Source organism: Pollicipes pollicipes, unplaced genomic scaffold, assembly GCF_011947565.3.
Source record: "Pollicipes pollicipes isolate AB1234 unplaced genomic scaffold, Ppol_2.1 Scaffold_5724;HRSCAF=6776_pilon_pilon_pilon, whole genome shotgun sequence".
Taxonomy (NCBI): Eukaryota; Metazoa; Arthropoda; class Thecostraca; order Pollicipedomorpha; family Pollicipedidae; genus Pollicipes; species Pollicipes pollicipes.
The window spans coordinates 42,801,818-42,816,710 of record NW_023596746.1 but is presented as its reverse complement, the minus strand read 5'-3'; positions in this window follow the sequence as shown (position 1 = coordinate 42,816,710).

The following is a 14,893-nucleotide window of genomic DNA, read 5'->3' as shown; positions in this document are numbered from 1 at the left end:
AGTTTGAATTTAGGGCCCTACACTCCTGTCTGGGCCACCTGATAATCTGCTCGGGTAAACTCCATCTTACGGGGGCCTTCCACACTGGTTTTGGGTACTTCTTATCTCAATGGAGGGCCCTACTCTGTTGTCGGACCCCTTCTAATAAGCTTCTCGGGCACATCCCATCATTCTGGGGCCATTTAACTGGGGTCTTCGGTGCTTCCCATTCGAATGGAGGCCCTACGCTCTTGTTGGGAGCCCTGTTGCATAACCTACTCGGGCATGCTCGATTTTTTTGGGCCCTCTACATTGGTTCTTGGGTACTTCCTATCTGAATGGAGGGCCCTACGTTTTTGAGGGGGGCCCTATACGTTAACCTGCTCTGACGCACTGGATCATTCGGGGGTCCATTGCGTTAGGTCTTGAGTGCTTCCTTTTTCAATGGAGGGACATACGCTCTTTTGGGGAACCTTATCTGTTAACCTGCTCGGGCGCACTCGATCATTCGGGGGCCCTCTACATTGGGCCTCGAATACTTCCTATCTGAATAGAGGGCCCTGCGCTCCTGATGGGGGCCCTTTATATTTACCTGCTCTGACGCACTGGATCGTTCAGAGCCCTACACGTTGCGTCGTGAGCATTTCTTATTTGAATAGATGACCCTATGTTCTTAGCGGGCCCCATCTATTCAGCTGCTCGGGCCGGTGGCGGATGCAGAGGGTGGAGGGCACGGGATCATGCCCCATGGACCATGTCGGTGGCCCAATGGCTCCGAAGGGGCCCATAACCGACCAGACGGCTGCAGCTTTCTTACAACAAAACATAACAAAATTGGATGCTGTTAAGCCTACAAACAACCAAGAACCATTGTTAGCAAAAGTAAAGAGTTCATAAGCAAACAAAGCTCATTGCTCGCTGATTGAGAAAGTGTTACTTGGGGGAAATTTTGGGGCTCATTACGCTGTCTAGAGCCATTACGCTGTTGGTTGTCTAGTCCCATATGACCATTTGTCGGTCAATCTGATCGCTAAGGGACTTTTCGCGTTGCCATTGATCTCCTCGCATGTTCACGTAGCGTCCAATGTGCTGTTGGGACGCTTTCTGCTTCCATGCCTAAGCACTGTTGATCGATCAGGTTTTCCTCCACTGATTCTTCCCATTTACCCTAAAGGCTCTACACACTTTTCCGGCGTCCCATATGCCAGGGCACAATCAGTGGCTCAGAGGCCCTTCATATAGTTCCCGGGGTTTTTCACTTGCTTGGAGGACCTTGTGCTGTTGCTAGGGCTCTTGTAAGGTAAGGCACGGAGACACTCGATGCCCAGGGGCCCTCTACTTTCCTCGAGGGCTCTTTCGCTTTGGTCCCATTTTCGGAAGACTCTTAACTCCTATCGAGGCTCGTGTTGTTAACACGCGCTCGGGTGAGGGTCAAACTGACTCCCCGAAAGTTTTTCCAAAATGGCTTCCGAATGGCGCGCCGTAGCCACGCCCAATTTTGCATAGCTGTAGACAATTGAATAATGGAATGTTTGAAATAAAAAATTAGATGTGCCTTGTAAGGTCGCTAGTCTATGGCTGGTCAAATTTAGGGCATGGTTTCAGCGAAGTCGATTTCTAGGGAATCGTTCAATCCGATGCAACAACGGAATGCTAGACGGAATCATACATCTCTGAGATGCTTTCTTAGGCAACACAAATATTGAATAAGCAATTCACGTTGACCTAAGATCAGCTATAAAGGTCAGACCAAGGTCAAAACCAACTTGTTTGAACACTCTAGGGCTTGCTGTATGGGATAGTTTCTGGTGTTCATTTCCAATATATTAATATCAGGAACAGCATTATACATTTTCCACGAATTTCTTAGTGGTTAGAACAGGTCATTGACCTAAAATAACCCAGGTCAACGTTTTGTTTTTAGAAACATATTGCGTAAGCGTAGCCTTAAGCGCTTATTCAGCTGTAAAACCCAGAGCAGTCTTGTATGGTTTTGGTCACCATGACCTCCAAAAAGTCAAACAAGGTCACTGGCCTTAAATGAGCATGCAGCCTTTTGCTTAGAAACAGTTGTCTAGGTTCTGGGGCACTTGAAGACCAACCTGGAGTTTGACTTTGTTTGACCTTACTTGACGTAGAGGTCATGACCTAGCTACAACTTTGGTCTAAGTGAACTCAGGCACAGGTCAACTCACCCTGCAAATTTGGTATATCTAGCTTTCTCAGTTCCTGAGATCTCGGGGGGTCAAATTGACCTCAAGCCACGTGAAGGGAATTTATCCGGCCGCCCGGGCGCATGTTAACCTGCCCGTACACTCTTGATCGCACAGGGATATTCATGTATGGTCTTGGATAATTCCCCTTTGCTCGGAGGGTCCTGTGTTATAGCCGGGGCTTTGTATTTCAGCCTGTTGAGGCCCTACCAATCGTTTAGGGGCACACCACGTTGGTCTTGGGTTCTTTTTACTTGCCCTGGGCACCTTATACTTGTTAAGGAGAGCCACTTTGTTGGCCTCCTGTGGCACCTATGATTGCCCAGGTTCCATCCCTTTTGGTCTTGGTGTCTCCGTCTTAGACCAGCAGTCGAAGATGCGACGATTTATATTTGCGGGCAATTGTCGAACGTAATTTTACATGCAGCCGACGTCGTGTATGTCATTTCCATTGGCTATCGAGTGTGTGACACTTATTATACTAGTGCATCACGTTCTTGGCATATTTTGAATGCTTGGAAATATCACACTCCCTTATAACAAAGGGAAAATGATGCATTAGTCATCAACCATCAGCTGATTACATCGCCCAGCCGGCTAGCCGTAAATGCATAAGCTAGGAATCGAGCCCATGCTTGTTTCGATGGTTGTTGGTAGCCAACTCATGTTTATTTTGCCCGTTGTTCCGAAACACTTGGCCTCGAAGTCGCAGCATTTAAAGTGATCTGTAGAAACTAAGTGAGCCCTACATGCATGCATGCGTAGCACGAATAACTTTATGGGGCTTTGCACAGTAAGATGGGTTTCAGTAGTTATTAAATAAATTGATAAGCACACATATAGCTATGTATACACGCATTTATATATATATATATATATACCTATATATACATTCACACAAACACACACACACACACACACACACACACACACACACACACACACACACACACACACACACACACACACACACACACACACACGCACATATATATATATATATATATATATATATATATATATATATATATATATATATATATACGACTTGCCTTAAAATGTAATGACCGAAATGCAAGGATACTGTTTGAAGGGGGCCCCAAACTCCAGGGCCCCACAATGTTGCGTGCCTCCCCTGAAGATATGCTGGATCCGCCCCTGTGTACCACGCCAGAAGAAAAAACTTTGTTTTTGCTCCTGTGAGATAGGAAAGCATTGCCCCTGAGTTCTGCATTTTAAACAACATGATATTATGAATGTTCACACTTAAAAAATAGGTCACATGAAGTTTGATCGCGTCACAATTTTGAAAATCAAGTCAAGTATGTAGGACACGGATGTTATAAAATAACCGCTAGCGATAGTCAGAATATGCAGCAGCTCATTGTAAGTTCAAATGTAAGTAGGGGTGTATGATTTAAATAATCTTTGATTAAGTTTTAGGTCCCCAAAGATGTCATTGTTAGTTGACTTGTGAAAGCTGTCAGGAGCTATAATTCTTCAGGCGTTGCTCTGACGTCACTGCATATCACACCGCTCGATTGAAGGCAGACGACATCCCCTAAAAAAGCTGCACTGAAATTTAAATTTTGTATCCATAGAATATTGGGCCCTACCGATTTGTCAACATCCAGAATGTGAAGTCCGAGATATGGTTCATGTCCAAATACTATGCCTCAGAAAGAGCTTCTGAAGTGGCAGATGGCGGGAGGGAGAGAGGGGGGGGGGGGCACCATGTGAACATAAAGAAAGATAGCTTTTGTTGTGAAATGGGCCGCAAGCGTCGATCAAAGCAAAACAAAAAACAGCCAGCTAAGCAAATGTTGCCTATTGGAAAATAAAGGTTCCGTCGCCCTGCAGCCGGAGGCACCACAGCATGTACCTTCAATAAGGAAGTGATACGCTTGTCTTCCAGTTTTCCGGATCAATGCTCCTTTCCGTTAGAGGTTCGCATCGCTGGACGAACCACAGGTCTGGTTTGGCAGCCGGTCATCCACACGCTAACGGCCAATGCGGCCATCGCTCTCGAGGCTGATTTGAGCAAGTTTTTTAACGAGAGCGGATACGTCAAATCCGGTGGTGGCGGGCAGCCTGTCTGTTGGTAATGAACCGAACCGCTATGAACTGTGTGCGGTATGTCGGATCCTCTTAGGCCCACTTATTATCCACTCATCATGTGTTCTGAGAGTCAGAAAACCTCATGTCTTCTAAGTCCGTTGCAGGCAGGAGCCTAACTCATCATTTACAAAAAGTACTGGACAAACTTGACGTGATTGAATGTGATGATAGATGTCTTGAAACCTTTTTTATTTAGTTTATTAATTTTTTATAGAAACATTGTTTTGAGAAAAAAACTCTTAAATCTCCATAATGGGCACATTGCATTACTGAAAACTGTAGGTGGTTTCATCAGTTTATCTCACCGTGATCTGACTGAAAGCAAAACAAAAAGAAGCTCTAAATCTCAGATCTAATTACCACATTCTGTGAAAATGCGATGAACTTAAGAAGAAAGTAGACATATGAATTTTTATCAGGATATCTCGGCATTGTAGAAAAGATAACAAGTTTGCAGTATACAACAGTTTAAAGAATAGCGTAGTGGGAGAGGTCACCAAGGAGCGAGGAAAAACACGAACAAGAAGTTCACAGTGGAATTCAGGACAGCGACATAGGACATTTGTGAAAATGGAGATTCGTTCATCCGGTGAGCGGACAAATCATCTGTTTACATGACATTTAACGGGCTGTACGGGCAGGGGGTGCGGGCTGTTTTCTCCCCATTCGGCACCAAACGGGACTATAGGCTCCGGGACTAAAGGGTCATAACCGGCCGAAAAGACGCAGTTTGAGCTCAAAGCGCAACGAAATCTGACGTCTTTGGACTTCCAAGCAGCCAAGAACAGTCGAAAGGGAATGTGAAGGACCCACAAGTAGACAAAAATAGTTCTTCACGATTGAGAGAGTGGTGGATGGGAGATTTTCAGTCTCATTACGACGTCCAGAGGACCTACGCCGTTTCTGGGTGCCCTGCATGTCCACTCACAGAGTCAATCCTATCGTTAAGAAGCCTTTTACCTTTCCCTTGAATTCTTTCCATTTGCTCGGAGGGCCCTGAGCCGTTCCTTGGGCCCTTCCCGCTAGCGTGCCGGGGTAATCTTGTCAATCGGGGGCTATCTACATATTCGTCCAATTCGCTCGAAATGCTCTGTACGCTATAGCCGGGGGGCCGCATATGTTAACCTACCGGGGTATTCTCGGTTGCCCGGGGCCTTTCACGTTGGTCCCGGTTTACCAACCAATACACTCGTGATATGCTCATGGCTCCTCTTCAATGGCCTAGGGCCCTTCCAATTCTCTAGCATTTGCTTAGAACCCCACGATCTTCTCGGAAACCATCTGTTGACCTGCTTGGGCACAATTGGTCGTTTGGGGCCCTCCAAAATGGGTCTTTGGGTATTTTTTATAGATGGCCCTACACACTTGTCGGGGTCACCATCTGTTGGCCCGCTTGGGCTCACTGGACTGGTCTGGGGCCCTGCACATTGGATTTTGGTATTTGAATGTAAGGCCCTGCGCTCCTCTCGGGGCCATCTAATGGCCTTTTCGAGCACACTCGATCTTTCAGGGATCCACTAACTAGGTCTTGGGTACTTTTCATTTCCATGGAGGGGCCTGCGCTATTGTCGGGGCCCCTATCTGTTAGCTTGCTTCGGCGCACTCGATCGTTCGCGGGTCCTCTACATTGTGTCGTGGGTAATTCTTACTTGCATAGAAGGCCCTATGCTCTCATCAACGGCCCCATCTGTTGACCTGCACGGGTACACTCTTTCGTTCCGGGGCCTTCCGCATTATGTCTTGGTAACTTCCTACTTGAATGGAGGGCCCTACGCACTTAGGGGCCCCATCTGTTAAACTGCTTGAACACACTGGATTGTTCGGGACTCCACATATCAAGTCTTTGTATTTGAAAGTATGGCCCCACGCTACTCTTGAGGGCCACCTGACAGCCTCTTCCCGTACACTCCATCTTTCCGGGACTCTCGGCACTGGGTCTCGGGTGCTTCCTATTTGTATGGAGGGCCCTACGCTCTTGTCGCAGACCCTTTTGCTAACCTGCTTGGGCGCACTCGATCGTTCGGGGGCCATCTACATTAGGTCTTGGTACTTCCCAATTGAATGGAAGGACTTGTCAGGGGCCCTATCTGTTAACCCTCTCGGGCACACTCGATCACTCCGGGCCATCCATATTGTGTCTTGGGTACTTCTTATTTAAGTGGATGGTGCGTCATCTTGTTTTTGTTGGTGCCCCATCTATTAAGCTGCGCGGGCTAGTGGTGGATCTGGAGGGGGGGGGGGGGGGGCTGGCTACCGGGCCATGCCCCCTTGTGCCTCAAAGGGCACCCATAGACTCCGATGGGTCCCCAGATAGGCAGAACGAACGTAGTTTTATGGCATAAAATACAAGAAAATTGGACGTCTTTGTGGCTCCAGACGACCAAGCAGAGTTGCAAGTGAAAGGAAAGAGCCCGTGGGCAGACAAAGTTAATTCTTCGCTGATTGAGAAAGTGATGATTGAAGAAAATTCCTAGTATCATCACGCTGTCCAGAGGCGTTACGCTCCTGCCGGGTCCTATACGCCTACTTGTCGGGTCAATTCAGGACTTGATCTTTTTTGATCACTTGATCATTTTGATATAGATTACACAGCAGTAATAGCCCTATTCCTCGGAGAAAACCAAGAGAATAGAAATATAGATGCGTTGAGATTTTGGTAACATGCATTTATCGAAACGAATAGCAGCAGCAAATTCAGAATTGCCTGCCGATGATCCCACTCGATATTCCAGTTTTTTAACAGCGAGCCACAGTTTTTACAGGTCGCCAACATCAAACGGATTATACAAGGAGCGATTGCCAGCTATAACTGCGGTACAGTGCTTATCTAAGAATTAGAACGCGCCAAAAATGTGTGTTTATGCGAACGAATTCAAGTAAACAGGCATCACCCATCAAGCTTCTCTCAAACATGAAAACGAGTTCAAGTAAACAGGCATCGCACATCACGCATCAAGTCTGCATGCAAATTATTTTACGTACACGAGCATCGCACATCACGCGTCAGGCATCACTTATACATGTAAACGGCTTTAAGCTAGCACACATCACACATCAAGGCACATATCACGTTCGCATAATCATGATGAGCCTTGTACTTTAACACGCGCCCAGGTGGCCGCCTAATACTCTTCGCTCGGGTGGGGAGGGGTCAATTTGACCCCGCTGAGATCTTAGGAACTAAGAAAGATAAAGACACCAGATTCACGGGGTGTGCTGACCTGTATGTGATGTAACTTAAGCAAAAGTTTGAGGCTCCTAGGCCATGACCTCCGGGTCAAATGGGGTCAAATAAAGTCAAATTCCTGGTTGGTATCCAAAGTGCCCCAGAACCTAGATAACTGTTTCTAAGCAGAAGTTCTCATGCTTATTTAAGGTCAGTGACCTTGTTTGACCTTTTACAGTTCATGGCGACCAAAATCATACAAGATTTCTCTGAGTTTTGCATTTGAATAAGCGAGAAATATTATGCCATGCAGAGCGTTTCTACAAAAAAAGATGTTGATCTCAGTCATTTTAGGTCATGACCTATTCTAACCTCTAACAAGACCACTGAACGTGTATATTGCAGTTCCTGCTATCAATGAATTCGAAATGAGCACCATAAACTATCTCATACTGCAAGCCCTAGAGTAAAAAATCAGGCGGTTTTTTTACCTTGGTCTGACCTTTGTACCTGAGCTTAGGTCAGCGTAATTTGCTCATTCAGTATTGGTGTTGCCTAAGAAAGCATCTCAGAGATGTCTGGCTTTGTTCAACACTCTGCTGTTGCATCAGATTGGACGGTCCCCTAGAACTTGACTTCGTTGAAACCATGGCCTCACTTGACCACGACCCTGGCCTGACTTGACTTGACCTGACTCGACAGGATCATGGAAGATGTATAGCGCATTTCCTGCTGTAAATAGATTAAATATGATCACCAGAAACTATCCCATACAGCAAGCCCTAGAGTAAAAAATCAGGCTGTTTTTCCTTGGTCTGACCTTTGCATCTGACCTTAGGTCAACGTAATTTGCTTATTCAATATTGGTGCTGCCTAAGAAAGCATCTCAGAGATGTATGGCTTCGTTTAACACTGCGTTGTTGCGTCAGATTAAAAGATTCCCTAGAAATTGACTGCTGAAACCATGGCCTGGCTTTTACCTGCCATGGGTCAGCGACCTTACCAGGTACATTAAAATTTTTGATGCCTAACGATCTGCTATTTAATTGTCTATAGCCGTGCAAAATTTGGGGCGGCGCGCCACATCGTTCGGAAACCATTCTGGAAAAACCTTCGGGGTGGCGGGGGTAATTTGACCCCCACCCGAGCGAGTGTTAAGATTTGGTCGCCGACTTTTTATAAAAAGAGAGTCATATATTTTCCTGTGTCGGTGGTCCTGTGCTCTGGAGGTGACTTTGAGCTCTAAAAGGGGCATGAGTTCCATACGTTCCTGGATTTCAGCCCGAGCGTCGTTTGCCAAAAAATGAGCACTGAAAGAGATATTCCCTGTTTTGTTTTTAGCGACTCAAAGACGACTCCAAGGATAAAACAGGGAGAAGACGCTAAAAACAGGGAATGAGAACGGGGAATGGGAAAGTGGAAATTTGTTCCCAGCTTTCCAAACGGAAACAGGGAATAAGACGTTAAAAGAGAGTAAGAAATATCACTTTCTGTGACCATTTTTTGTCAACACTCGTTCAGGCTGAAATCCAGGGAGGTGTGGACCCTATGCCCCTTTTAAAGTTCAAAGTCATCTTCAGAGCACAAGACCAACCAGACAGGAAACTAGGTAAATCTTTCTTTATACAAAGTCAGTGACCAAACCTTAACGTACAGGCTCATCATGGCCGATTATGCGAACGTGATATGTGTCTTTATGCGTGATGTGTGCTCAATTAATACCGTTTACATGTATAATTGATGCGTGATGCGCGGTGCCTGTTTGCTTGAACTCCCTTGCATATTTGAATGAAGCATGATATGTGATGCCTATTTGCTTGAATTCGTCTGCACGTACGCGCATTTTCACGTATTCTGACTCTTAGTTACATATGCATTGTATCGTAGCAATGGCTATCAATTGCTTCTCGCATAATTTCCTGGAGGCTGGTATCCTGTAAAACACTATGGCTCGCTGTTTAAAAGAAAAAAATTGAAAAATGGAGTAGGATCATCGGCAGGTAATTTTGAGCCCACCTCTGCCATTTGTTTTGGTAAAGGCATACTGCCGAAATGTCAACGCATTTATATCTGCATTTTCCTGGTTTTTCTCCCAGGAATAAGACTATTACTGTCTTCTTTTCTATGTGCGTAATTTCCTTGCAAATGCACTTAGTAACACTTCGCATTTTTTCCAAGCGTTCTACGCCGCTGTTGGGGCACTATTAGCTTACATGGCTGGACACTCTTGGTCGATCAGGGGCTTTTCACGGATTCCCATTCTCCTGAAAAGCTCTACACGCTTTTGTCAAAGTCCCCATATGACGGATACATTCAGTTGCTCAGGGGCTCTTTATATTGGTCTTGAGGGCTCTTTATCTATGTCTTGAGTTTTTTCTACTGGCTCCGAAGGGTATCGTGCTGTTGCTGGGGCCCATAAAGTCCACAGCCTCCGCTGCGCGGCGCCAGAGGCCGGACGCGTGCGGAACCGCTCCTGCTCCGCTGTCCGCCGGCTCCAGTGTCCAGTGTTACCACACGGATCAACCGGCTGAGTGCTGGTGACCTCATCCAAACAAGTGCTTCTGATTGTGCGTGCATCGGGGTGATTTGAGCCAGTGTGCATGGGTGAAAGTGACACCTGAGCCATCTCCACGGGCGACGTGACCGGTGACGGGTGCGTGGCGGCGCTGGCCGGCAGTGACGGGCGGGGCGGTGAGCTCATAGTCCCGAGCTGTAGGCCCGTGCTGTCCGTGTGTGCAATGCTCGGCAGTCATCCAGACTTCTAGTGAAGACGTGACGCTGCAGTCAGCATGCACCCTGATCTGTTGCGCTGCCTGATAGTGCTGGCGGTCGTTCGCCTGCCGGTGCTCGCCGCTGCGCCGACCCCGGCCTCGACACGTGCCTGACCCACCGCAGCCGCAGGCGGTGCCGGCTCACCGGAGCACGATCAGCTGACTGAGCGAGTAGCGGCCACCCGACCTGCCCGACCCCTCCGCACTACCGCCGAGCGGCCGGCTCACGCGGTCGGCGACCCTGCCTGAGGCCGCGCCCCAGCCTGGCCGGCCGACCGCCGCGTCCAGGCTCGCCCGGGGAGGGTTGCGCAGCCGGCGGCGAGGATCCAGGGCGGACGGATCTGGAGGGTTCAAGTACGCCCTGGCCAGCTGTTCATTGCCCAATTCAATGTACAATTGGTGAAACCCAGGCTGCTGGAACTGCGACACGACAGTCGCGCAGCACAGCTATGACGTGATCATACTTGGTGAGGACATGGCTCAAGCCATTTGCGCATAACAGATGATGATGATGATTTGGGGTTTTGGGGCCCATCGACTATTGTAGGTCATGCAGTGCCTATAGCTATCCATTTATGTAGAGCCGTCAATCAGGCAAGTGCATCAATCAAGTCACCCCACAAAGCCCCGATGGTCAGGCCTAGCATCATGACGAAAAGATAACTGGGAAATCTATAGCGCGACGAAACTGGAGCACCTTACCAAACTCGACAGCGTGCGAAGAATCCCCTAAAAAGTCACATAGAGTGCGACTCTGGACGTAGTGTCCGAAAACCGCGCTCTCGTTGCAGTAAGGTGACGGCAAGCGACCAGCACGTGATGCACAGTCAGCGGGTCAGAGCATCGACTGCAGCATGGTCTGTTGCCAGCCAATAGCAGGTGACGGTCCGTAGCATATGTGTGGCCTATGCGTAACCGGCAAAGAGCAACTTCTTTTCCCCGATTGTCCCCGAAAATACGACTGCCATAATCCAATACGGGATTTCACGGACTGCAGCTTGTTGGCGCTCAGCGAGTTCCAGTGGAACTGCCATCGCTTCTACACAGACGACGACACTGCGGAGTACAAGTCTTGAGCTGGTAGTGGCGTCATAGGAATGCGTGTCCCTGTCGTAGCGCGCTTTGCTGCCGCGTCAGCAAGATCATTTCCGCAGATTCCCACGTGACTTGGGATCCAGCATAGTACGACCGTTTTTTCCTGCTCGTTCCAGTGAGCTAAGACGCGATTGGATGTGCTGGACCAGTGAATTCGACGAGGAGAATCCGCCAACAGCCAGAAGACTGTTCAAGGAGTCGGAAAAAATCAAATGCAGATTGCTATCGTCCACTTTCAGTAAAACAGTGAGCTTTGCTGACAGCTATAAGCTCGGAAGTATAGACCGACGCGTGTGAAGGCAGTGTGAATGACCGGGTTGTGGATCTGCACACAAAAGCGACCCTACACCTGCATCCGTCTTCGAGCCATCTGCATAAGTAGTCATGCACCCGTCAGAGGAGGCTATGCGCTCTAAGGTTGCGCCTTTAAGTTCCGTCATGAGAACGCGTTGCTTTTGCATGTTCGATAGCGAAACATCCACTCTTGGCGATGCTAGCTCCCAAGGAGCAGTCTTCATGGGTTTAGGTCTGATGACACGTCGTAGGTTGAGGCCGCTCGCGTCTAAAAGTTCTCTTATTGGTACACAAAAAGGATAAGTTTGTGGAGACCGTTGACGTAGAAAAAGCCTTCGTAAGCTACGCGAAAACACTGCTTTGTAGGTGGGAATGATCTGGGAACTGTGCCAGCTTGCACGTGTAGCGCAGTCCCAGCATCTGCCTTCGCAATGCTAGTGGGGGCTAGTGAGCCTCCACCAGAAGACTATATATGGGCGATGTTCGAAAAGCCCCTGTGGCGGTACGTAGTGCGGCGTGATGCAACCGTGTTCAAAGTACGTTTGATCAGGTCTGAAGAACCATCATAGATCAAACAACCGTAGTCAAGTTTTGAACGAATCAGGGAACGATAGCAAGATTGTCCTATCAGCACCGTATGATGTACGTCCTACGCACCTTAAGGTGTTAAGAGATTTTAAACATTTGTCGCTGAGATTTCTTATGTGCTTACGGTATGTTAGGCGGTCAAATCGTATACCGGGAAATTTCACGGTACTGTCATTGGCGACGCGTTGCCCATACAGCCTGATTTCCATTTCAGGACAGTGACGGCGACGACGACAAAAATGGACTGCAGTTGTCTTCGATGTGGAAAACCGGAAACCATCGAGCACATTCCACTTCTCCAGGCGTGTGACAGCCAGCTGCAGCTGTCGCTCCATCGTGCGAGTGGTCGATGAGCTACACCAAATAGCAAGGTCGTCTATGAACAGAGAATGACTGATCCCATGTGGAAGCGTGTCCCCTATGTCGTTAATTATCACGGCGAAAAAAATGGCACTTAATACGCTGCCCTCAGGCACACCATTATCTTACGGATACCTGTCGGAGTGATAAGAACCAGCACACACCCGAAACAATCTATCAGTCAAAAGTTTTGTAAGAACTTTCCCATGTGATCGCGGATGCCACAATCGAGTAACTTTATCAGAATTCCATGTCTCCATGTGGTATCATAAGCATTTTCTATGTCAAAAAAAGATGGCGCCGGCATGAAGTTTGCTAATGAACCCGGTTCGCACAGCGGTATCAGGAGTAAAGATGTGGTCAATCGTGTTCCTGTTCTTACGGAATCCGCACTGAGCATTCGTGAAAACGTTCTGACGTCTACGAGAGCCGCACATTTACCATTCTTTCCATGAACTTACAAAGCGAAGATGTGGCGGCGATCAGGCGATAGTCAGTGACGTTCGTTCCAGTTTTCCCGGGCTTTAAAATAGGCACTACTATGGCCTCTCGCCAGGTTGGCGGGAAGTAACCTGACTCCCATATACAGTTGAGAAGTGCCGGCAGTGCTCGTAGTACATGGGGAGGACAATGCCGTACCATATAGTTGTGGATGAAGTCGGGCCCCTCCGCTACACTACGCAGCGAGCGAATGGCCGCTTGAAGTTCCATCATAGTGAAACGCTTGTTGTACCTCAGGATGTCCCCTGTATAAAAATTAACCTGCGAAGTTTCGTATCGCGCCCGGTGCAGCAAAAACCGTGGATCGCAGGTGCCATTTCGGCAAAGTTCTGGCAAGGCTTCCCCAATGGCTTTCGCGACATCGCTTGGGTGAGTGATGTCTTGACATCCCACTCGCAGTACGGGAAGGGAAACTGGTGGATGCAGTTCAGAGATTCTTTTAATGCGGCCCCATACATGTGACGTCGGCGTGTGGCGATTCAGTGAGTTGACGTAGCTGCGCCATAATGCACGTTTCACCTCTCGTATAGTGCGGCGTGCGGCCGCTCGTGCTTGCCTGAAAACGATGAGGTTGAATGTACTGTTGTGCCAGTCAAAAGCCCTAAAAGCTCTCCGACGTGCACGAATAGTGTCGCGACACTCGTCGTTCCACCAAGGTACAGGGGTGCGACGAGGGCATCCGGAGATGCGCGGAATGCATTCTTTCGCCGCATCCAGAACAAGGGACGTAAATTCCTCCGTAGTCGGAGTCACAGAGTCGAAATCTTTAGAAAAGGTTTCCTCCAGGCGGGTCTCAAAACCACTCTAGTCAGCCTTCTTGAAATTCCAACGCTGAGGTCGAGTACCAAGAACAGTACCACCACGGTATCGAACCCAGACCGGAAAATGGTCACCTCCAAGGGGGTACCCTGAAGCATCCCAGGTCAAGTGTGGTGCCAACTGCGGACTACAAATGCCCGGGTCTAGCACAGACGATTGTCCTGATGGCAATGTAACATGCGCTCTTGCCCCTGTATTTAAAACACACAAGCCTTCGTCACGCACGGAAGTCTCACATAGCCTACCGCGAGTGCTCGTGGAAGCACACCCCCACGCAGCATGATGTGCATTCAAATCGCCTAAAATGAGTAGAGGGGAGGAAGTTGAGAGTCTAACTCTCGTAGTCCTCCGGATGGAAATGAAACCCCAGATGGTAAGTAGAGAAAGCAGACAGCTATGGATCGGCGGTTGAAATTCACCGATGCTGCGACAGCTTGCAGGTCTGTTCTTAACACCAGACGCCGTATAGGTACGCTTTGGTGTACAGCCAACAGAACGCCACCGTAAGCAACGGTGTCTGTTGGCATGTCAGTGCGGAGGGTAGTGTACCCTTTCACGCGGAAGGCCACATCAGGCGCCAACTTGGTCTCCTGGAGACACACGGCTACCGGGCAGTGCGCGCTTAAAACTGTTTGCAAATCCTGGGTGCTTGACCTTACACCTCTACAGTTCCACTGCAAAACTGACTGAATGAAGGTGCTTTAAAAGCACTGTACGGTTTTAAAAAAAAATCAGCAGCGCTAGAGCCTGGACCATGGCTGTTGGTCCTGTCTTCAGAACCCAAAGAGATCGGGCGGATCCTGGGCCGGATCCGGGGTCTACCACCATCTGTTGACGAAATCGGCCCCGGCGGTCCATGCTTTTCCGGGCGCCCCGTCCTAAACTGGGCCGGCGCCGGCGACGCCGTTGTCCTAGGTGGCGGTGGTGGCGGAGGACCCATAGACGGGTCTCTCCGCGAGTCGGAGGGGCCTGAGGGAGCCTGCACACGC